The sequence below is a fragment of the Chelon labrosus genome, assembly GCF_963514085.1.
Source record: "Chelon labrosus genome assembly, chromosome: 15".
NCBI lineage: Eukaryota > Metazoa > Chordata > Actinopteri > Mugiliformes > Mugilidae > Chelon > Chelon labrosus.
Genome location: NC_140348.1, coordinates 24,326,003 through 24,352,378, shown reverse-complemented (window position 1 = coordinate 24,352,378; position 26,376 = coordinate 24,326,003).

Below are 26,376 nucleotides of genomic sequence, written 5' to 3'. Positions count from 1 at the left end.
GAGAACGAGTGTTCAGCGCGGGGGTCAAGACTGAGGTGTGTGTGTGTGTGTGTGTGTGCGCTGGGGTTGAGGGTTTTCAGTGAAGGGGGAGCTTTGTTTTTGGACTCGTATTTCATGGAGCAGACCTCTTGTTTGTTGCTTCAAACCCACTCCATGTGTTGATGTGAGAGAGGGACGGAGCCTGAGCTGGAACCAGTCTCTCTGTCCTCGTGGAGGTTTGGACAGACGGATGCATTGGACCTAGAGGTGAATGTACGGTATAGTATGTCCCATCAGAAGAAGAATGACAAAGGGTTACCAAAAAATGTGTCCTGCGGATAACAAGTCAGCTTTAACTGTATTGATTAAACTACCCAACAATAGAGAATAAACACCAATCAAGCATAACATTATGACCACCTTCCTGATATTGTGTAGGTCTCCAAAACAGTTATGACTCATCAGAGAATGGACATGGGCCTTCTGAGGGTGTCGTGTGGTGTCTGGCAACAGGATATTGTTAGTGGGGGGGCCTTTGAGGGGAGGGGCCTCTGTGGATCATCCCACAGATGCTTGATCAGTTTGGGACCTAGTGAATTTGGAGGCCAGGTCAACACCTTGTTCTGTTCTTCATGTTTTTTTGAGTCGTTCCTAAAGTTGTTTTGAGTTGTTTTTGTGTCATTGCTATGGGGTGGGGGTGCCTGGTCTGGTCTAGGTGGGTGCTACATGTCTGGGTGGGGGTTAGCATAACTCTGTTTTGGATACACAGTGATAACCATAGTGGTCTCTCTGGCTCCAGACGAAGCTCAGAGTAGCCGGGCAGCATGGGCCACCGCTGGGATACAGCTATGTGTTGTGCGCTCTGCGTGAGTTTTTCTCATGGACATCAGTTTATTGCATGGCTATAAGGAGTGAAATTGGATGGGGGGGAGGGGTAGGGGGGTCATTGGTCTGTGAAGTGGGGGGCGGAGGGATATAGAGCTGAGTAGGAGAAAAGAGAGATTTAATATGTGCTTATTGTCTTTTGAGGGATTTGTATAAATACATATTGTGAATTTTGGATGTCCTTTCATATAATTATTATGGGGAGATGCTGGTGGAAAGAATTCCAGTTATGTTTAAGATGGTGTGGTTGAGAGCTCTTTGGGCAAAGTTGTAAACATGGCAAAAAACTGATCTGAGGAACTTCAGAAATCTATTTGTTGAAGGTTTTTTTGTTATGGCATAGCACGCTGTCCTTATTTGACACAGATAGGAGATGTTTTAACTTCTGACTCGTAGTCATGGGTGGCTTCTCTAGTTGGGCGATCGGGCCGAGGCAGGACGTAAAAATAAATTTGTTCTACCACATGGAGCCACATTGTTTGGCTAGCTGTCAGCGATACTCATTGCGTGGACATTTTGTCCTCATGTTTGTACAAATTGTCCGACCAGTGAGTGTTATGTGGTGCTCTGCTTGTTAGCCCCTTTTGGGCAATTAAAGTCCATTTTCAGATCGCCCAGATCGTTCTTACAGACTCACCCTAACAACCATCAGTGAAGAAATTCCTGGGAAACACAATGAGTCAGAAAGGCCTGAATTCACTGGGCAAGCTCACCACGGAGAGGAAAACAGGCAGGAACGTGACTGGTATCTTATCATTTAGCTTCTTTAAATGAGAGATAAGCAAAGTTTCAGTATAAGGGAGTTGTTGTAGTTCACGGTACATCTACATCTATCTATCTAACTCATACCACTCAACCATAAGTCAGTGCTGCTCTCTATTCAGTGTAATGTCCTTTTATCAGTGCATTGTCTCCCAAGTGTTTTGCGCTGCCTATATCGTATTGTTTGTCTTTGCACTGTCTCTTGTTCTTGCATTGTTGGCGCTGTTGTCTGCACTATTTGCACTATTTTATATTGTCTGAGAGTTTATGCTCAGTCCCTTGTGTTGTACTTAGTCCTATGTCTTCAAGTAGCTCCGTGGTCCTGGAGGAATGTCCTCTCATCCCACTACATACTGCACCTGCTAGATATGGTTGAAATGACAATAAAAAACCTCCCTGTCCTTTGACTTTGACTATTATTTGCTGCCCTAAGTGGCCAGAGAAGTCACTTCAAGCTAAACAAAATGTTTTTAAGCATGCTCTCACACCTACAGTATATTATGAATGATTTAGGACGTCATGTTATACAATATTGTTGACGGTTTGTGTCCACGGGGCAATCAATACAAAGTTCTGGCACGTCCCAACGTTACGTGCTTGCAAACAGTTTCGTGATTGGTCATAATTTTGTGGTGAAATAGAATTTCAGGAAATGATGAAACAGTCAACTCAAATGTGGAGCATCAGCAGCGAGTGTGGGCACTCAGACCATTTATTACTGTTCTGTGGTTCATGTACCAGTTTCTGTATATGCACAGCATGTTCAGTTTGACCAAGCATCTAGGTCATGCGCAGAAAACAGCATCTATGACGAGAAGGAGCTGCTGCCACACACCTAGATCGGGTGCACACGCTTCCAAAGATGCATACAATAACCTGCTCGGCTATATAATTATAAGGTAGTCGTATCGATCCGTGGTCAATGTGTGTCACACTGCAAATAAACCTTTTGAAACCATGCGGCTGATATGTTCACACCGGTCTGAACGAATCGACCTGAGGTATAAAAGCTCCTGGTTTTGGAAACAACAACAACCTAGGTGTGAAAACTCTCTTAAGGCTCTTTTAGGGTTCTGTGGGACATAGACGCCGCAAACTATGTATGTAGCCTACGCAGGTGTGAGCCATTTATATTTGTGCGCCCGTCAGTCTGGCTCGCTCAGTAAAAACGCCACCCAAACACTAGTCGGCATTTTCTACTTCCTGCTTCATTTTCAACAATGGCCGATGATGAGTCGTACAAATGTTGGTATCTCCGAACCTCCTCAGTCAACCTTTCCTCCACGTGTTCCATCTTCATTGACCCAAAACAATCAATTAAAAAATTGCGGAGATGGAGAAGCAGCCGAAAACACTAAAGTGGAAACACGCTACTACCAGTTGGACCAATCACAGCTCCGTGGCGCGTAGTTGCGTTTCTGGGGAGGTGCACGTCAGGCTACGGAGTTGGGGTCTGCATATACTCTGCGAAATCTAAACCACCTATTGGAGAATGCATTTCATTATGCAGAATGGCCTTTTTACTGATGCAGCGACGTAGAAGCAGCATTTTGAAGAAGCAGCTCCTCAGATCATGCAACACACATATACACACACATATATATATTTTGCCAATGCTGACGTCTTCAAACCTTAAACTTTCCACTCAGTTCCACTCCCATAAATGCAACATCTGTTCAAGAGAAGAGGCTTTTTGTAAGTTTTTTATTGCCACTTTGTCTGTCTCAGCACACATTCTGGCCTCTGTTCATACATCATACATGTCGTATTCGGGCTATTTATACGTTTGCCTTCACTCACACACGTGAAATCCAGAAAAAGACTGTTTGTATTCTCAGTCTGGTTTTGTATGTGTGTACGCGTGCATCTTCGTGTCAGTATTTATTTGTGCGTACGGGTCTGTGCTTGTTTTCCTATCTGTCTAGATGTCGTATGTGCGTATCTGTGGCTTCGCATGTCAATACCGCACTTTTATTTGTCTCGTGCGGCCGGGGATCCAGAGTGTTCTGGGCACATGGGGGGATGAGGGGGTGGTTGGCGGTGGGAATCCACTGGAGCTGTTTGGTGGATGACGCTCAGAGGTTTTCTTCAGCCCACCTCCCCTCCTTTTTCCCCAGGCTTCAGCCACCCTGTCATTAGGGTGACAGTCAGGTCCTGTTTAGCCCCAATTGGCCGTGCTAATAACAGTTTTAATAACCCGGGCCCATGTAATATTTCACTGCTGTTTGGAGCGCCGTGTCACGCTAAGGGCCCAGCGATGGAAAAACAGCTTCACCCACCGCCACAGGGATGGAATGACTGGGTGAACACTGTCCGAGGATGCTTGTGTGTGTATATGTGTGCACATGTGGTGTATCAGTGTTTTCGCATGTGGCGGACCGACCGTAGCGTAAATACTACTCCTCTTAGATTTGTTTGTCCATTTTATACGTGTACATGTGCGTTTGCCCGTAAGTACCTTCGCACAAGCGCACTCCTGTTTCAACCCAGCTCAGTCCTCAGTGTCGATTTGTGCGCGTGTTTGTGTGCACACCTGTTTCTGTGTCTGTGTTTGTGCAATAGATTAACTCGGTGACTGCATGTTAATGTTTTACTATGTGTAATATATTGTATAAGGCTTCCCCTGTTTCGACAGCGCGGCAGGGAGCAGCCAGAGCAGCTGTTGGGTCACTCCACACACGAGCGTGAACACTGCATGCTCAAACGCATTCAGTACTGTCACGTGGTTGCATCAGAGAAAGATCAGACTTGTGCATTAACTGCAGCAAGTAGATACTGAACATCGATGAACGTTAGTATCACCTTAACAACCACCTGTAGATCAGGGTATTTGAGCAAAATCAATGGCACGAATGGTAAATGAAGGATTTGGATAGTTTTTCTTAATAATAGATACATAATAATAATACACCATTCAAAAATTTATATGTACTGTGCACTAACATAGTTACAGTACAGTTTTGAGTACAGTAGATGGCCCTGGGTAAAATAAATGCTCCTGGATAAGGTTAACCTCAAACTAATAAGTCTACTGAGCCAAGACTTCCATCTTCCTTTCTGTCGTCTCATTGTTTTATGCCACTCTGCTGTTGTGTCCCAACAACAAATCCTGATGCAGTTCAAGAAGGCAACACTGTCCATGAAAGTCCACTTGAAAGATCTGATATCAATTCATAAAATAAACACCATTTCCTGCATCTTCTCATGAGAATATCAGCCACTATGCAACAAGATAGATATGAGGGAAATCTCAAACCATGACAGGAGCGACAAGGAGCGTCATTAAGCAACGAGGTGACGTCCAACACTCAATGCTAAAGCTTGCTGCACACTGCGTGCGAAGTGAGAAATTTGTTCTTGCTTCTAGGGCTGCGAGGAAAAGAAAAAGGTTTGTTCTGGCCAGGTCAATTATACTTCAGAAGAAACTCAAGTGGCGAACTCATGAAGTCCTCATAGGGCCTTCGCACTACAATATACATCACACATGCTAAGCATTGTGGGAGATGCGGGAGACGGATGACGAGAGACACTTTTCTCATTATTTTCGCATGTTGTGACGACCATGTCCGTCTGATCATGCCGTTCATTCAGCATGCAGTACGCCGATCTCTACCCAGGAGATCTGGGAGCTCGCATTTCCACTTTTCTGCATTAACCACGCCCACTTCCAATTTCTGACCAATGACACAATAGCAGCCGGACAGCACACGAGAAAAAAGTTCTGCCCCGGTTGATGTGTCAAGAACAAGCTGTGGGAACTCCCAAACGAGGGCTGCGAGAACAAAATTCTCGCTTCTCACAGAGTAACGGAGTAACAGCTTTTATTGTCGTTCCTCTGACGCATCAACCAATCAAACGTCAACCACACCACGCTGATGGAGTTGTAACTTATGTTGGCCGTAGTGTGAACGCACAACGGTAAACATCTTCAAATTAATTTATATTGAATAACAACCCGATGAATCAGAATTGAATTGATTCAGGAATTCAGTAGCAATAGTCGCTCAGAATGCTCTTTACTTTGAATTTTATCTCCCAGTACTTACATTCATTCATTCATTCATTCATTTTCTGTAACAGCTTGTCATCTGGAGGGTCATGGGGGGGCTGGAGCCTATCCCAGCTGTCATTGGGCGAGAGGCGGGGTACACCCTGGACAGGTCGCCAGTCTATTACAGGACTAACTAGTACTTATAATATTACTTATTTAGTATAGGATCTCTTGACTCTATGTCCAGTATGGATCGATGCCTCTTTCATGAACTGCTTTTTGATTTCCTGGTTTCCAGTCAGCTTCTCTTTAGGTGAAAGCTTAGACCCAACTACAAGATGCACACACACTCTCCTCTTGTTTCTTCAGCTACTTCTACCCTCGGTTTTGAGACAGACAGCAGGGTGAGACCTCGGCCGACACTGTGAAAAGATAAAGGCTCAGAAGGAAACTGGGCCTGGGAGTTTTATTGGGCAGCCCACATCACAGAGAGAAACCTTGAGCAGAGCAGGGCTTAGCCCACCGGGGAGGGATGGAGACAGAGGGCCACCAGGGAGAGAGCGGGAAGACGGAGGCTCTTTCATTCCCTGCCAGCCTGAGGATTTCTTCCAACTGGACCCACTGACAAGACGCTACGTCAAAAGAGAATAAGACAGACAGACACACCAGTCTGCCAGGGAAATCTGACAACAAACTAGATCTATTTTTATCGCAATGGACCATCAGGAGTTAGGAGTCAATTTTGCAAGAAAAAAAGAATCCATTAGAAAACCACTCTACATAAAATCTTAGTGATTTGCATACCTTGCACACCTTACGTTGCACTTCAACGGCCTTGCACTTAAAGTGTGGCAATTAAAAAACAACAGACAGAACTGAAGCAGCAAAGGCTCAGAGATCCTTGCTTCCCAGCATCGTTCACACCTGGTTTTAACATGTGAATACTATCATGCGCAGGACTGATGGTTTTCTTCAGAATGTGGTCACGCTGTAGTCAGACAGTCAGCCAGATCATCTCCAAATGGGAGATGATCCCAAAATCTGTCCGTCCCCAAATCCGATCCAGTATATTCCTCATTCACCTCCACGTGATCGTATCCAGATTCAGGCTGCACGTTAAAAAAATAGGCTCAGATGGAAAATACAGTTAGTCCATATATGTGGATGATATCTCAAAAACATTAAAATGATGTCACTTGAATCAGTACGTGTTGGTACTACTGTATGTGAACACTATCTCATAACCGTACAAAAAGTAGTCATGAAATGAATTTAACTTTTTTTGTGACAGCACTTCTTCGAACATAAAGCCAATGTCTTTGGTGCCTGCAGCATCTACTGGAAAACCATATCATCTGCTCATCCTTGTCCATGGATAAGAATTTCCCTTTTTAGTGAAACTGACCCCAACTGGCATGGAGATGTGCACCAGCAAAAAAAGACTGATGAAAGTTGACCATAGGAGGTTTCAGAGGTGGTGGCACCTCCAACCAGACAACAGATTCTTCGTAGGAGCTTATGTTAAAGGAAAGGGACTGAAAGACAGGGGGTGGGGGCAGCCAGTTTCCTGATTTTCTGACTCTCTGACCTTTCTGAATAATCAGAAATAATAATATGCAGTCGGTATTTTTCTCTCTAAGAATGTGCAATAAGCTAACCATGTGCAATCACAATATTTAAGCAATAGCAAACCACATATGTACAATCACAATATTTATTATTATTATTCCTTTCCGGGTGTTGGGTATTTGGGGTTTATTCACTGTTTTTCTATCCAATTCGTGTACATGTGTGTCCAACAGTGCTGTATGCGATGGAGATGTCAGTTTCCCCATGGGAACCTCCCAAAGGGATCAATAAAGTTATCTATCTATCTATCTATCTATCTATCTATCTATCTATCTATCTATCTCAAGGATGCAAAGAGTTTCTCATCCCTGTCTGACTTTATTGATCCACAAGGGGAGGTGCTTGGTCACAGTAGCTGCACATAAGTTGCACATACAAAAAAACTATAAAAATATTTCAGAATCACCAATTGACACAATTGGATTCGAACCCAGAACATTGTTGCTGCGAGGCATCAGTGCTAACCACCACACCACTGCTCCACCCCCTAAGATAAAAAAAGAAATAAAATAAAGTAAAATATAAATAAATAAGAAAATACTATAAGCAAAAAATGTACAAGATTTGCATATGTACAAATCTACAAGAAATAGAAATAGAAGTAAATATACACTATATACATAGGAAGGATAAATAATAAGGTGCAATAATATGAATAGAAAAGCACTGACATGAATAAGATGAAGTTTCTGTTACAAGGTGGAGTCTGCCTTAGCCAATATTGACAACAATACCTGGATCACAGAGTTGCATTGTGGGTTATGTAGGCACCCAGTCTTGACAAGGGAGAAGCCATTAATCATTAATGTGTAACTGCTGGAATGCCATTTCATTATGGGTGTTACACACGAGTCCAGGTTACTAAAATACTTCTCCAAGAGGCATTAGATATTTTTAAATTATATTACGAGTCTTTATTCTTTAACCACAGTGGTGTTCAAAAATACGAAACTATGCTCCACGAACATACGTTTAAGTATTTAAAAGCTTAGTGGTCTGTAGAAGGCTTCTAGAGGTGGTGGCCTTGGGTCATGAATCAGCTGCTTCTCCTCTTTTGAAGAGAACATGAGTAATTTATTGAGGCGTGCATGACAGAACCCAACACTCACACAGTTAAAACGTTGCATGGATGCCGCTTTAAGGATTTGTTGGGAAAGCTGTGTCAGAACCAAAGCTGAATCAATTAGCCCCAGAGCGTGATTTATGGGTGAGTTGAGTGGCCGGGCCTGTCTCTACTCTGTCGAAACACACACCTGCCTGCAGACAGAGCAGGGGATAGGTGCCTGAAGCTTGGGCCCAACAGATTTACCACGCCGTCCCACTTTGACATCAATCAGTGCCTGACACACACACGTACAAGAATGTACATGAATGGGCCCATGCACCCTCAATCTCTATGTAAGCTCAGTCTATTTGTTTTATTTAGATCTGACACTTTGCTGATAATTTGAAGCCACAGGAGCATTCTGTATACATTAGGCGTTCATCTCCAGCACATCCGCCGCTGCTGCCGTCCTCCACCTCCGTTACTAACCAGGAGACGTGGGTGAGTTTTTAGATCCACTCTCTGGTATGCGCAGTGTTTTCCACCCTCCATGTGCTGTAGATTAGTGTCTTTGTTCTCTGCAGTGCTGCCATAACACTCACTCATTAATCACACTCTTTACAGTAGTCCCCCTCTTCCACCGTCACCCCTCCCTCCATGGCCGCGAGTTATTCCCAGGGTGTGAACTCTTGATGCTGCTGCTGCTGCTGCTAAACCGCCAACAGACAGGAGGCAGAAAGTGGGTCAACAGAAACCATGCTGGAACCACCTGGAAGCAACAGGAATCTGGGAATGGGTGAAGCGACTGTATATCAGCCTTAGTAGGTTGTCATCATTTTACAGGAACTACGAGAGGATGTATGGTATTGTTATTGAGTTGATCTGTATTGGTAGCATAGTTTTTGTCCTGAAACCCAAACAGCTGAGACCAGGAGGCAGAGTTATGGTGTCACAGGCTTCTCTGCAGTTCCTTTAGGCCAGTCTCCAACCTAAACTCCCCAAACTCTGTCGAGACTGTGTCTCTTCCCAGAATAAAAACAAGAGGAGTCACTGGTAGGAACGTAATAATACATGTCCACCTGATGGTATGGGATGGTAAAGCTCCCTACTCTAGGAACCCATTGGAGTAGACCCTGGCCTGGACTGATCTGAGGTGGAAAGCTTCAGGCTAGATAGTGGCACAGGTTACCAGTACGTAACTTATTCCAGATAAACCTCTCTCCAGTAGACCCACTATGTTCATCTATTGTCTCCAATGGGCAATGGCTCATAGGCGGTTTAGGCTTCAATTTGAAGCCCAGACCCTACACAGACCCTAACTTCATAGCTTGACATGCACCTCCCCAGAAATGTAACTACACATCATGGTGACGCAGAATGCAAGAGCTATGACTGGTCTGCTTGGTAGCAGCGTGTTTCCGCTTTAGTATTTCCGGCTGCTTCTCCATCTCCGCAGTTTTGGACAGTGTTGTGCATGAACATGTTCAATGAACGACGCTCATGAACTGTGAACTGAATGCGTCATATTTCTAACTGTGAGCCTCGATGTGCGTTTCGCTCAATCTGGAGGGAAATATCGTCGTTTACACCCGTTCAGGAAAAAAAAAAAAGACAAAAAAGTTTTACAATAGCTGTCAGCCGACGTGCGATATATGGCATACGGCATGGCTGGTGCAGCTGAAAGAAAAGCGGCCTCCGGCACCGCAGAAGCAATTTCCTAGTATATACGGTCAATGGTTATTCAAAAAAGCAGGTTTGAACTAGTTCTTGTTTAGTGTGAACTTGCACAACACTTGCACACAGACATTTGTACGACTCGTCCTCTGGGAAATTTTGGCGAAAGTTCACCATTTTTGAAAGTGAAGCAGGAAGTAGAAACAAAAATTAACCCGACTGGCAAAAAAGACACAGCACCAACTACTTTGAGCGCCGTTTTTACAGAGCGAGCCAGACTGACGAGTGTACGCTACATGCCTGTAAGTTACGCCATCTACAGTATGTCCCGCGGTACCTTAAACGCCTTTTCACTAACAAGACCACACCTCTTGATATTCAAAGAAGTTTATTTGACCAGGTTCAAGAGGAGGGAAAGATAGGAGATCAAACGGAAGGGGTCGAGGGGATGGGAAAGAGAATTGAGTAGCGACTGATGGTGATCCTTGGAAGACTGGACGTAGGAACCCAGGGAGAGTGATTCAGGGTGGGGGCATATCTCTGGAGGTGTCGGCTCCTTGACCCCCTGGTTCCTGCAAAGAGATTGTAAAGGAGAAGAGAGAACGGAGAGGGTTGGGGTGGAGGGGTTTGAGAACCGAGTCAAACGGGCAAGGAGAGGTTAGGTGCGTCTGTATAGGCAGGTGCATGTGATTGGGTGTTTGAGGCGTGGTCCTGTTCCTGAACCTCGGTTATTTAACTTCATTAAGCTTTGCAACAGCAACTCCTTTGTTTGAGGGATCTAACGGGATTTACAAAACTGCTGTACTTGAGTGTACGTGTCCGGTTATATAAAACGGAAGAGAATCTTATGGAGACACTTAAAAAGCAAGTTGGTCTACTCAAGGAACTGATGGACCAAGTTTCATGACCTCCTGCCTGAGTGACTGCGGTAAAAGCAGTGGAAATTTAATTTCCAGAACACCAGGAGTCCAATGAGTCCTCCATGCCTTGTCTTGTGGTCCCAGTCTAACAGAGGAACCCATGTTCAAAATGTACTTTAAAGTGTTTTTTGGGACATTATCATTAAGACAACTTTATGCCTACAACAAGTACAGAATAAAATATTCAGTGTTGAATGGCTCTACATTTAAATATCAGCCAATAAAAAAAATGAAAGACCTTTGAGGTTATTACAAAAAAAAAGATTGGGATACTTCCAAATATTTACATTGGAAAATGAACTGTGGGGCAATTCTCAAATCTCAAGTGCTGGTTAGTTTCTGAGTGCTTCAACTCCCACGTACAATGGAGGCTCTTGCTCCAAGGGAGACCCAAAGAGGTTCGGTTAGTCTCCATGCCCGTTTTAAACCTTCAGCGCTTCCCTTCCTTTAAATCACTCGTAATAATAATAATGACACTCTGATGTGGAGTCAGAGCTTTGACGTTCTGTGGTGCACTTACATATCGAACCTTTTAGAGGCGACTCTGAGTTGTTTCACTGTTTATGTCACTGTCCAAACGTCTCTGGGTTAAATCCATCATGAGCTCCCAGTCTTTAAATCAGAGCAGCATGCAACAGTGGGTTGAATTTCCCTGCAGAGGCCGTGGAGTCTGAGGCCCCCGCTCTCAGCCTTTGTTTCCAGCTTTCAGCCATGCCCACACTAAAATACACACACACACACACACACACACATACGCTAAAACCCCTTCCCAAAAATATCTCTCGCACGCTACACTCTTGCCATTCGTTCCACCCCCTGCCTCTTTGTCGTCACCTCCTCCCCTTTCCCCCTTTTCCCCCCGGCCCTCCACCACCAGCACCCTTTTCCGAGCCAATGGTGAATTAGCATTTTTCCACAGCTTTACTTTTGTCTTAGTTAACCCTCCCCACCACCACAATGCCCCCACCTCGCTACCACCCCTCTCTATCCGCTGGTATGTGGCCCATCATTAATGTGCAGAGAAGCCTGGAATGACCCCCCAAAAATACCCAGCCCACAGGGGCCAGTGCTGGGAAAGGGGGGCCCTTCAGTTCTCATTAAGAGCCAATAGGTGCCCCCTGCTCATACCCCAACTCCCCCTCCACCCCTTCCCATTTTTAGCTCACTCGGTTGCACTAATCGCATGCGCTCATTAGCATGGCGCCCCTGTTTGGGTCCTGCTGTGCATTATTGGGTCAGGCAGGGGAACGGACGCCTCTCTTTTTGTCAGAGCTGGCTTTTAGAGATGCAAAATATGACACCCATTCAGTCCCTTCAAGTGCCTTTCCTAATTCTTCAATCTCCTCCATGCTAGAGTCCTGCCACGAAGCCGCCTAAAAAAAAAAACTACTCCACCCCCTCCGCCTCCAGCCATGGTTAAATGAAGTTCATCCCTGATCCAGTGACCCGTGCCAAGTCTGAGCGAGCGCTGTGCCAGTCTACGAGCCCCTGCCCCAAACCCCTCCCCGCCTCTCAATCAGACGCATTGATGAGACTTGAGGCCGTCCGAGCCTGGTCCCTCTGCACAAGTCACAAGGCTCTCAGCTGAGTCAGCCTCAGCCCTCGGTCTGCCACCCAGACTGTGGCCTAACACCTAACACACTTCTCAAAGGTTTTTGCCGAACCCATGACGATCAGCGAACGATGAGGCATGGGAAAAACTTGCGACGGGTGGAAGCACACACACCCATACGCACACACAATGTGAGGGAGCACATGTACGCAGATGTTCCTCGTTTCCAAAGCCGGTCAACAATGATGAAACACTGTGATGTAACCAAAATATTATTTCACGATTAATGTCAATGACACCCTGGATTACACTGTAAATCCCCATCAGCATATTATGTTAAGTGTAGTGTGACAGCTCAGGCCTGTAAATTGCATTTAAGCCCTGCGGTGTTTTTCAGTGTCGGATAATGACAGTCAGGCAACACACACTCCGGCCCTAAAGTGTGCACACACAATGACTTCAAATTAATAGCAACGCCGGATTCAATTAAACGTTTTATCTGCAGCTTTATTTCATGCACGAGTCATTTTTATTAGTGTACTTTGATGTGTTCCATTCATGTTAAGGCTTTAGAAGTGGATGCATATATACTTTTAGACGATGTAGACTGTATGGTATTATTAACCCTTTAAAACAGAATTTATCACCGGCTTGTTTGCACACTTTGGATTACCATAATTATGTCACAGTTAGCGATATCGGAAAAATCCCAACAGTTTCTGAAAGCTGAGACGTTGCACTTTTCAGCCAATATGGTGTCATTACAGTAATTCCACTTGCGCCTGTTCCGGAAGGTTATTATATGCAATAACCACCAGATATTGAAAGCTCTAGTTATCCTGGAAAAAATGGGCAAACGCATTTACTCAAAGGACGTACTCTACCTCATGCATTTTTTTCCTCTTACTGATATGCCATTGTAAATCATACCTAAGGATTATCTCAGGGGTTAATATGTAAATGTGCTAACGCCTCTACTTGTCATCCACAAAAGGAACCCCCCACCCCCACCAGCCTCCCTGCTAGCGCCAACAGTGCATCTCAGAAAACTGTGACAAACCGGTCATTCATATCTGGCCTCTTAACCATGCATCTTTTCTCTTCAGGTGTCAGGGTGGATGCTTTGTCCGTACCCCCAAACAACTCTCCCCAAACCACCCACCCACCCTCTCCAGCCTCGGGCCCAGCTCTGACACGGCTGACCTTGGTGTCAACCCCCCACCCCCCCATGCACCCCACTCCACAAACCCCTTCGCCAAAGTCGTGTTTCTCAGACTGCTGCATTATAGGAAACACAGTGAGCACAGTTTGGTGAGGGAGGGGAGGGTGTTAAAGGGAGGGGTGATGTAAAACAGAGCCATTGTGAGGGTGGCAGGGGGAGAGAGAGAGAGAGAGAGAGAGAGAGAAAAAAAAAAACCTGATTAATGCAACAGGGTGTTTGTTTGAGAGATGAAAGGGGAGAAATGGGGAGAGAGGGTGGGGGAGAGGTGGGAGAGACCCAGGGAGAGAATGTGGAGAGAGAGAGAGAAGAAGTGGGGCATGAGAAGGTTCTCGACTCATTGGAGAGTCTGTTCAATGTCCAGCCAAAGAGATCTGGGGGAGAAATATTTCACAGCTGACAAGTGTGTGTGTGTGTGTGTGTGTGTGTGTGTGTGCACGAACTGAGGTGGTGGTAGTGGTGGTGGGGGGGCTGCAAACGAGAGGCAGGAACTGATGAAGTGTAGCAGGAGTGTGTGTGCGAGTGTGGGTGGGAGACTGCTGGAAATATGTTATGTAATCTCCTCTCCGGGGGGAAAAAAGAAAGAGAGAGGCGAGGGTCAGAGCAAGGGAGGAGAAGAGAATTGAGGAGGAATGTCATGAGTGAGAAAAAAAAAAAGACCCCCTCCCCACCACCACCACCACCACCACCTCATTCGCTCGTTCTCTGAGGTATGCATGAGTGTGTACAATTTTCCTCGTTTCTCTGCCCTCCCTCGTTCGCATATCAACACAATTTCCGTCTCTCGTGCTCTCTCCATGCTACTCGTGTAAACACCCTAACACATACCGGCCCGGTGTATAAATACACCCCTGCCCCTCTCCCTCCTCGCCGTCCACCCACCGCTATAAACACACTTGTCACTTTTCTCCCGCTCTCTTTTAGGCCTGCACGGGCGATTCCTCAAGTTAATCTTTGTTTTGCAAATCGGTGATTTCCGAGTCAAGTTGCACGATAAAACTTCGAGGATGAATGTAGTAAGTACTGTACTTAAGTCTGTAGTTAGTCGCAGTAGCATGAAACACTGAACTGATCATTTCAGTTTCAATTCAGTTTTAGTGCAGCTAACTATATATTAAACATCTATGATCTCCTATATCCACATGAACAACTTCTATTGTATTTAATTTTTATATTTCTTGGATTTATTTAACACTTTTATCTCCTGTGTGCACTGTCCTTTAAACTCCATGCTGCTGCAATCCCCACTGTGGGATTAATGAAGGATTATCTTATCTTATCTTATCTTATTTTATCGTGTTAGTATGTAGGCGTAGGTGAATTCATATCCGGTCATAGTTTCTGTGCAACCTGTTTCAATTTATTGGCACATGGATCTCCACTTAGTAAAATAAACAAATGACTGAATCAGTTTGAGCTTCAACCAGCTCCAGGTCTTTGAATTCATCACTTCATGCTTTATTGTGCCACACCCCTCCGGCAGGAAGCTGCAGTCCATCCATGAGAACAGTTTATTTTCAAACGACAGCATTTTGTGCATTACCTATTGTGCAGCAGGGCAGTCTATCCTCTGTTTATTCATTCATTCATCTTCTGTAACCGCTTATTCCTGTGAAGGGTCGCGGGGTCTGATGGAGCCTATCCCAGCTGTCATCGGGCGAGAGGCGGGGTACACCCTGGACAGGTCGCCAGTCTATCTCAGGGCTAACACAGAGAGACAGACAACCATTCACACTCACACCTACGGCCAATTTAGAATCATCAATGAACCTAACCAGCATGTCTTTGGACGGTGGGAGGAAGCTGGAGAACCTGGAGAGAACCCACGCAGACACAGGGAGAACATGCAAACTCCACACAGAAAGAAAGATTCGAACCCCGGACCTTCTCGCTGTGCTAACCCCCTCGCCACTGTGCCGCCCCCCTCTGTTTATATTTTTGGTATATTCCTTTATCATTAAATCGGACTTAGGTGTATGTGTATTGCACTAACCACCGCAACAAATTCCTCATGTATGAACCTATGTGGCAATAAAGAGAATTCTGATTCTGAAACTCATCTGTACTCTGTAATACGACACAACAGCATTTGATGAAACCTCTGAAAGGCCTCGTAAATTGCCACCACACACTCCTGGTTTTTCTCTAAACGTGCCGCACGTTTGGGCCTTTGGCGTTACGCGTCCTGGCCAAACCGTTTCACTCACATCCGTGCTCTGGAAATCCCTTTTTCACAGCGTTCAGTTTGCTCTGCTTGAGCACTCGTGCGTGCCGTTACGCAACTGTCATTATGCGAATCTGTAAAAGTTGCTATGAATAAATGAATCAAACTCCAGGGGTTTAACTGTGGTCTGACTGTTGGCTACAGTTAGACCACATTGTCCAAATCAAAATGTAGTTTTGTGTTGAGTAACTGTTCTTGGGTGGCGCCGCATTATTGAGGGATGTGTAATGTAATGTGTCATCCCCCGGGGTTGATCGAACCGTGCACTGTAATAATGAAACCAGAATGATGTCATTTTGGTTTTATTATATAAAATCTTATTATACATCCGTAGTGTTTGATTCCTCTATTCTTGTGAAATGTTTTGGTGCTGTTTTGTTTTCGTGCTCTGGCCGGTATCAGAATGTGTGTTGTGTAGTTCTTGTGTGCGTGTCCAACTCATGCATCAGACCCTCTGAAGGTGTCCTGTTGTATCAGGCACCAAGACGTCAGCAGCAGATCCTTTAAAACCTTCATGGATGAAACTTCATGTTCATCAAGCTTTCCTATACATTTTTTTTTTGTCTGACATTGTGCATAAGCCCGCTGAAGGAGGCCACTGCCATCAGTCAAAACATTTGCTATGAAGGGGTGTACATGGTCTGCAGCAATGCTTAGTTAAGTGATACGAGTTCAAGTAATGTCCACATGAATGCCAGGATCAATGCCAGGATCCAAGGACTCCCTGCAGAGGACAGCCCACAAGGATCGGCATGGGAACTCTGACCACTCTGCAGCTACACAGCCACATAGGTTTTCAGCACTTTGTGCAACCGTTACTCTTCAGTGTAATCAGCCTTAGCCCCTCACATGCGTCAATGAGTCTTGGGCGCCCACGTCCATGACAGGCGTCCATGAAAGGCGTCCATGACAGTTGTCCTTCCTTGGACCATATCCAACAAAAACCAAGCTGAAACAAGGGTATATCCAGAGTATACCATGACCCGGATGACGGAGAACCTCATACACTGATCAGGCATAACATTATGACCACCTTCCCAATATTGTGTAGGTCTACCAAAACAGTTGTGACTCATCAGAGAATGAACATGGGCCTTCTGAGGGTGTCCTGTGGTGTCTGGAAACAGAATGATGTTAGTTGGGAGCCCTTGAAGCGAGGGGTCTCTGTGGATCATTCCACAGATATTTGATCAGTTTGGGATCTAGTGAATTTGGAGGCCAGGTCAACACCTTGTGCTGTTCTTCATGTTTTTTTTTAGTTGTTCCTAAAGTGTTTTTGTGTTTGTGCATGTGTCAGGCTGCATCGTGCTGGGGATGGCTGCGGCCATCAAGGAGTGTCATTGCTATAGGGTGGGGGGTGGGAGGAGGGGGTGCCTGGTCTGGTCTAGGTGGGTGCTACATGTCTAAGTAACATCCACACCAATGAATGCCAGGTCCAAAAGTTTCCCAGCAGAACACTGAAATGTCACGAGATGGTCAATGTTATTCACTTCTCCTGTCAGTGGTCATAATGTTATGCCTAACTGGTGTATTACCACTTCCCTAGGTCACTTTCAGTTGGTACTCACTACCACATACCGTGAAAACACTTCAAGACCCAGTCATCCCACATCACAGTTTGCTCATATCTCTACGTCTGCCGGTTTTCCTCATTCAAACAGATAAACTTTCAAAGTGACTGTTCACTTGCTTTCTAATATATTCCACCTCTTGATCGGCAACGTTGCAACGAGACTGGTTAGTGGTTTCAATTTAAACTTTTTTGTGGTATTTAAGCTATTCCTTTGAACTATGTCATAAGTCAAAGAATAATTTGCTGCTCTGTTTTGTCTTTCCTTGTCCCATCCGACACCAGCTATTGACCAAGAAAGGCAAGGTATACAGAACAAGTAGAAGACAACCCCTACAAAAACAAGCAATGTTTCCAGTCCCTAGGGGAAGGTTGATGGGACAAAAGGAAATAGAAATGGAACATGATTTCCTTTTTCTCTTCCTCTCCTGCAGAGGACGATTCTTCAAAAATAACCTGCAGGAGCTGAAATGTCTCTCTGGTCAAGGCTCAGCTTGGCTTCATTAAAAGAGCCAGCAGAGATTGGGGGGGGGGGGGGGGGGGGGGGGGGGGGGTTGACGTAGGGGAGGAGCTGGTCCATCAGTGTGTTTGTGCTGTAACAAGGGGGAAGGAGGTTGGGCCAAGTTGTGTGTGCGTCTGTGTGTGTTTTTGGAAGGGGAGTTTGGGGGCTGGACTTTATCTGACTCAGAGCCGTGCTCCGCGGCCCATGATTAATGGTCCCTGATGGAAGTGGGGCCGGACAATAGGAGCCTTTCAGCGGTGGCAGCGGGGGCCCTGTCCCATACCCATCCTGGCCCATCCTGCAGGCACTTTGTTGCCCCGCTGTAACTTCTGCCAGCTGGGCCGAAGCTTCAACATAGCGTGGGCCGGAGACACTATGGCCCAGGATATTACTTGTGTGTGTGTTTGTTATTATTAAGTTGTGGGGGCCGAACTCTGGCAGAACACTAATGTTCTGGGGCTATATTGTTGTTGTTTGTCCATTCTTTTTGGTCCCCACAACTGTTTGAGGGTTAACCTGTTACGACTTGCCTTCAGTGTAAACCTTACAAGTAGGTTATAAGTGTTGGGGAATGTATTACATGAATGGAAATTCCTTTCAAAGATAGAAACAAGGGTTGTGTGTGAATGAGTGTCTATATAGGTACTGTATGTGCGCACGCACCAAATTGAATTACACAACTTTAAATGGAAGGATGACATGGATGTGATTATAGTACAGTGTCTTTTTTGACGTCTCAACATTCTCGATGAACACAATGCATTGAATACACAGTCTATAAGAAGAAGAAGCAAGAAGGGAACATGTGACAAATTAAGAAATTACGTTTGTGACGTAATGTTTATGAGCTTCAAATGAGAAGAGTCAAAGCCAAATGATGCCAGTCATACCCGTTTTCTTACTAGCTCTCTGTTTCAAATGTCAAATATTTTATCTGATCATTACTGACGTACACATCTGCTTATTAAGCATATGTGTAAAGGAAGCTTCCCAACTTTTTTTTTATAAAACCGACTTATGCCAACACTAGGGGGCAGTGTTCCTACAAGTAAAAAGGGGTAACAGCACCACCGATATGACTGGCTGCCTGCTCTGTCAGGACAAACCAGCAGCTATGACCAGGCAGAGAGGCATGTGCCCCCTTCTTGTCTGTAGTAACCTGTCTAATGATTTCCATTTATATAACCACACTCCCATCTATAATTTCAGATTGCGTTATTCTCTGTCAACACAGTGGAATCAATAATAAAAAGAGAAACAGCTGAACACAACAATACTGATTACATCTTTCAACCTAACTTTCCAGCTTGGGTAATCATAATTTTTGTGTGGAAACGCACATGTTTGCCTGAGGATGTGTGTTTGCATACGAGTACACATTTAATCCTTCTTGTACGTGCATTCCCCTTTAGAATGGCCAATTTATGCCATCCATGCCAGTTTAAGACCAATGAAAGACATTATTTTGTGTGCCATGCCATGTCATCTCCACTTATTTCTGCTCTTAATCTGACCTAAATTACACTGTAACAGAACCAGTTTCTGTTATCTCATACCATGTTATCATATCATGTCATGTTACAGTGAGTTACAGGCTGTTTTGCAATATCACGTTACATTATGTCACACAATAGCACATGCTATGCTATGCTATGCTATGCTATGCTATGCTATGCTGTGCCTCTCGCCAAATAATAGCTGGAATAGGCTCCAGCCCCCCTGTGACCCTCCAGAGGACAAGCAGTCACAGAAAATGAATGTTGTGTCATGTTATGTTATATCTTGCTATATTCCACTGTATCATATCATGTCACGCTGGTATGTTACTTTATGATATGTTACATTATACTATGTCATGTCCTGTTAGGTCAAGTTATGTTATTTCACACCATGTTATATCATGTAATGTTACAGTATAGTTTAAGCTAGTGAATTGCAGACTCTTTTGCAATGTCCTGTTACAATATGTCACACAATAGTAGATGTTATGCTATGCTATGCCATGCTATGCCATGCCATGCCATGCTTTGCTTTGCTATGCTTTGCTATGCTTTGCTTTGCTGTGCTACGCTACGCTATGCAATGCAATGCAATGCAATGCAATGCTATGCTATGCCATGCTATGCCATGCCATGCTATGCCATGCTTTGCTATGCTATGCTATGCTATGCTATGCTATGCAATTCATGTCCCATCATGATATGTTCCATTGTATCATATTATGTAATTCTGGTATGTCACGTAATGATATGTTACATTGTGTTACACTATGGTCATGTCTTGTTAGGTCAAGTTATGTTATATCATGTAATGCTATGTTATGCTATGCTATGCTATGCTATGCAGGTATGTTACATTACATTGTGTTACACTATGTCACGTCAGCTCAAGTTAAGTTATGTCACACCATGTTATTGTGTCATCGTATTATGGTATTATTATCCGGGTGTTGAGTTAAATCATGTTATGTAACTACATGTCAGTTATGACAAGTTTTGTTACAGAATTGTATGTGGTGCCGCTGTATGTAACATAATTCTAAGTCATAAGTCATTATTTTACACTGTGTAATATTATGGTATATTAGTATGTCACACTGTATTGCAAAGTTAAATGCATCTTATATTTTATCAACCCATATCATTATCATCTCATTATGGAGGACATACAGACTGAGAGCACTCTCACTACCCTCCCAAATACAACTGGGTGCAGAGGATGGGCGCTACCTAGACTAGCATAGAGAACAGGGTGAGACCCGGAGCCTCTTAATCTGCCCTGTGGAAACTTTAATCCCATTACTGGATGAGGGAGCAGGAGCCCCAGGACACTGCCCACAGCCCAGCGACAATGCTTACTGTCGCCCTTTGAAGTGGGAATGGGTTTCCTATACGGGCGTGACAGCAACAGCAGAAGTCGTCACAGAACAGCAGTTACCTTGAATGTAAAGACAGAATAAATTCCTCAAAGAACTACAGGATCCAGTCTGCTGTTTTAGTCATTATCAAATTAAATATAACCTGTGTCATTTTTTTATTATTTATTTATTTATTTTTTCCATTGAATGTGAGTTGAATACTTAGTTGTTTTTATAGGAAATAATAGTCATAACATATCCGGGACCCAGCCCCATTGTATTGTTTCAGTTTCCACTTTTATTCTCTATGTGGCCGCTCTGCTCTTTGAATTTCCTGTCCCTTGGTGCTGCTTTTTCTGAATGTCTTGTCACTTTTTGCTTTTGATGTGACCATATATCCCATACCATCCTGTTTACATTATCTGGTCTTGTTTTGGATTACGCTGGTTGGTTCAGTTTACTAATATACTAACATACTAACACAATATACCAACATTTTGTCAGCCATAATGTTTTGAGGTTTGAAACCTGTTAACAATTGGTTTAGGCGAAAGTTCAGATGGTTAGGGCTATGGTTAGGGCTAAGGTTAGACGCTGGGAACGCAACTCGTAATATTTACGCAAGTGCTGCCTAAATTGCAGCGAGGCCGTCTCTACATCAGGCAAGGTCATACGCTTTGTTTACATAAGCGTTTAACATTTTTTGGACTTCCCCCACGTTATCCTACTTTGCAGATTATGTAAGACTAAGTTTCTCAATCAGCATGTATCTTGACAACGGTGACGAGAGGAACATATTCAGCAAAATAATATTATGTAATTCCTTCATGTTTGGAACTACAGATGATATTTTGTGTTCCCTGTCTGTGTCTTTTGTGTTGCTGTCTATAAATGTCATTGATTTTTCAACGCCTTTACCTGCTGTGCTAATGTAAGGATGTTCACATAAAGACCAAGGCCATTATCAACTGGCCATCTAGGTCACAGTCTAGGCCAACTAAAAATTTGGGGCCAGATGAGAAAACTATTTGCTGTGAATACATACAGTATATTAAGTTTCACATTTTGAGTAGGTCCAGTAGTCCTCATGCAGATAAACTGAGCAGACAGTCTTGGTAAATCTCAGCTTGTCTTCCATGTCCATGTCCATGCGTCATTTCTCGGGCTTGTGCACACTCACTTGCAGCATGTGCTTGGTTTTAATTGTTCACCTTGTCTGCCCACATTAGCGTCCTACTTGTTTCACAGGCACGATGTTTGTCCTGGGCCCCGACAAGGGGGACAAGCTCGGCCCAAGATGGGGGTAAGAATGCGGCCGGGGACGGCGAGGGAGGGTGAGCCTAGGTGCTGAAAGTGCATAAGTGTGTATGGGGGTTGCCATGCCATGGTGCCTGGTCCCTAATGGGATCAGAGGGGAGTAGCGGCATGAGGGGGACAAGGTCAAGGCAAGGTGCTGCCAACACTGCTTAATCGTGAGTGGACCAGATTCTAGTGGGACAGGTGCTCTCTCACGCCATCGCTCCCACTTTCCCTCTTCGTCCACCTTCTCAATCTCCAACTCATCGACACCGAAATTGCTGTTGCTGTCTCATGCATGACTGCATTGCAACATAAAACTCAACAGAAACGTGAAGTAGAAAGTTTATAATGCCTCTTAATCGAATCCCCAGATATTTGTATCAATTGCTGTTTGATACCCATGGTGTTCTGGGACCTGTAGTATCTGTCAGTAAAGCTTTATGCAGACGATGCCCACATTTATGTATGTCGCTTCAAAATTAGAGCCCAGTTGTCTTTTATTACAACAAAACTTACGTTTTTGTCTCCACACTTAACCAGACTTTTGAAATCTCAGTTTTAACTTGTTGTTGAGGGAGTCTTGTTATTCTAAACTAGGAAAAGTTGCCAAACGACACACCTTCGTATCTTATCATTCCAGCTCAAATAAATGATCCCACTAATTATTTACTTAGTGTTTAAGCCAATAATTTGTGGCATGATTTCAGTTCAAATTCTGCGGCACAAAATGCCCAGTGGCATTCCTATGTCACTTCAGTGTTTGCTTTGTTACACTGGCTCTCAGTTCAAGTGAATGCACAATAACACAGTTGGCGTCAGCTGCTAATCCCATAAGCGTCCCCTAGGTGTCGATTGCTCAAGATTGTTAGTTTTAATTTATATTTTGAAAATGTCACATGCATAAAGTTTACTTAGTAGCTCATGAAGCATGTGTAAGATGCAAAGGATAGCATCACACTCATATTATATTCATGGGCATATCTGGCTAAATACATTTAGACGTTCCTATCTGATATCTAGCAAGTTTCAGAAAAGGCCACCTCACTCCGTGCAGAGAGCTAAAAGAGATACCAATCAGCAATGAGGACTAGCCACGCCATCTTTGGTTGACACATAAATCTTATCTGATTTGCAGAGTAGTAAATTCAGTGTATATAACAAGTGTATATTAGCGCTGACAGACACTTTTATGTTGCTGGTACAATGAATGAGGAAGAGTACATGGGAGGAGATGGCTGTCAATCACCAGTGCACCGAATGTTCTTCTTTTTGACTCAGGTGAATTCTAGTGTATATTTTCCCATGTCAGATAGCAGAGTGAAGCAAGGTGTATGTGTCAGAGGATTCCTGACACGCATTTCTCTCTTTGTGTTTATTTCCTTAAAGTTTGTGAGGGTGCTTGTCACTGCACGCATGCAAACCGTGTCAGAGTGTGAATGCCTGCATAATGCTTGTGGCTCTGGGGTGTGTAAGCACATACCACTGCAAACGCCACCATCGTTGGCTGTTTTTTTTTTTTTTTTTTTTTTTTTTGCACGTCTTAAACTATGCTGAGGCATTAAAGGTTAGCAGAGGGCTCAAACAGCAGGAGTTCAAAGAGGGAGTGACAGAGTGTGTTTGTATGCTGAAGAGGAAGCCATCGTGGTGAGATAAACAGCTCGTATCTGTGGCTGCGAGCACGCTGCAGGGCTGGTTGAAACCACAGTGTACGTAAGAGAAGCAGGCAGGTACACAGGCTGAGTGTGCTGATGTGTGATAGATGAGAGGCTTTGATTAGCTCGGCAGATGTCTTATACACACAGTCACATGCTGCCACACATACCTTTCAGCGATGTGCATGAAAACACTCTGTCATCTCTTCTTTCTTGTTTCCTCGAAGAGTTTCTAACGTTTTCGTATATCACCAACGAATCAAGTAATTAAATAAATGCTGTGTGAAAAAGCAGCCACTTACAGTACTACCAGAAACCCACAGAGATAATCACCAAACTACACATTTCCCTGAACTAGGTGTCATTCAGGTTGAAAGACAAGTCCACATAACACATGTACATGTGACTGTCAAGCACACATGATCCCCTTACCATCCTAGCTCAGGTAAAGAGCTGGTCCCATGTGCCACATCCGAGACAGAACCCATAGTGAATCATGTAAGTCCAAAGTTTGACAATGAGTAGGAGTTTCAGTTTTAGACACTGGCTAATTTCATTGTTTTGGCTCTGGTTTCCAATGTGCATATGGTGATTTTTCAATGTTTAACTCGAGTATCACATAGCAACTTTATACCACATGCTTTTGTTTCCAACTGTTTTTCATTTGCTGTAGTTTGGAGTGCATATGTACACCACATACAGTACAGTATCCCAGTATTATATGTGTGTCTTTGTGCAAAATGTGCGTCATAAACAACACTCGCTTTTCCTTGTTCAGTTTACAGTAAGTTCATCCTCATGGACCAAATGTAAATCTTTCCAAAGGAATATGTAGATTATTGTTTTGCGTTGCTACATGTCAATAGCCATAGTGTTCCTGTTGATCCCGGGTACGTCACAGCTTTGTGCGACACAGCATCTCACGTCTCATCTAGACACTCTATGAATGAGTTATCCCAGCTGGGTTCAGCCTCTGTACAGAGTGTCCTCGTTTTACAATAATGTCCCAGTTAAGCAGCAGAGGCTTTAGTCAGTGTCCAAGACGAGGGATCAGGGCGGGTTTTTGAGGGCGTACACCATTGTGGAAGCACATACTGTATGTGTTAGTCATTAATACACCAATCAGGCATAACATTATGACCACTAACGGGAGAAGTAAATAACATTGACCATCTTTTGACAATTCACTGTTCTGCTGGGAAACTTTGCTGGGCACCCACCTAGAGCAGATCATGTACCCCCACCCCATCGCAATGACACTCCTTGATGGCAGCAGCCATCCCCAGCAGGACCCAGCAGCCTGACACAGGTGCACACACAAAAAGCTGTCACAAGGCATTTCTACACAATATGAGGATATAATGTTATGCCTGATCGGTGTATGTCTGGTTTTGTTCGCCCACGCTGACTTGAAACATCCATGAGCTGATGATACACAGTGATATATCTGCAATATATTGGTGCATATATGGCGTTTGCATCGTGCATTCACAACCACAAACACATCACCGACGCAGGAAAATGACACATAAAGGAGAAAAGAAACCTCACCTGAGTCTCACAGTCTGCACAGAAACAGTTTACATAAACTGATCTCTCTGCCCCACATTTGCCCATACAGGTACAGGAAATCTGCCTGCATTTGTAATGTTGTGTGCAAAGAGTGCGGTTTTGTATGCGGTGTAATATCAGAACAATCTCTGCTTGTACGAGTCCACGTGTGTGCGTGCGTGTGTGTGCGTGTGTGTTTCTGTCTCCGCTGGCGCTCACACTGTTCTTTTCCACGTCTCCTGCGAAACAAACAGAACATGTGCAGCGCCATGGCCTTCTGCAGCGGTTCGGTGTTTGTGAATGCGCTCTTGAGGATGTGTGCTCACTGCCCCGCCACATCACAGAGACACCGGTGCTCCTGCACGCTGGGTGTGGGTGTGTGTGCGCAGTCGTTCAGCTGTCTTTGTGAGGACCACAGTTTTAGACCGACGGAGTGAGGACGTTTTAAGAAAGTGATGACATTTTTGCCGGATTTCTCTTTCTCACGTTCAAACTATGGCTACGTGAGGGATAACACTTGGGTTACAGTTAAGGCTGGGCATCATTAAGGTTAGAGTGTGCGGCTCGGGGACGTGTTGTGTCAATAAGTGTCCTCATAAAGAACGTGCGTGTGTGTGTGATGTGGTTTCGACCATGCAGCATCACAGAGGTTTCCAGTCATTCTGCTCAGCAACCAGACTTGCCAACAGATGAAGGAACTCGGCGTTCTGATGTTATCGTAACCCATCTTCATCTCTTTCAATTTCTCTCTGACTTTCTCTCTTTCCTCTAGAAAATAATATTTCAATGAAAGGAAAACACATGTACACAGTTACTTTATCACAGCTCATGTGTGAATCATACCACGGTGCAACTTTCAATGATAAGTGATTTTCACACATCAGCATCAGGAGCGTTAGTTTGAGATTTCCTATTTACTGTAAGACCATTTCCATTAATTATCATTACAGGTTGCACACAGTCTCTCTTTCTCGCTCTCTGTTTCTTTTCTTGTCACTCTTATCCACCTCCCTGTCCCCTCTACCTGCTCTGTGCGCTCAGCTAGAGCATGCTGCAGAGCCACAA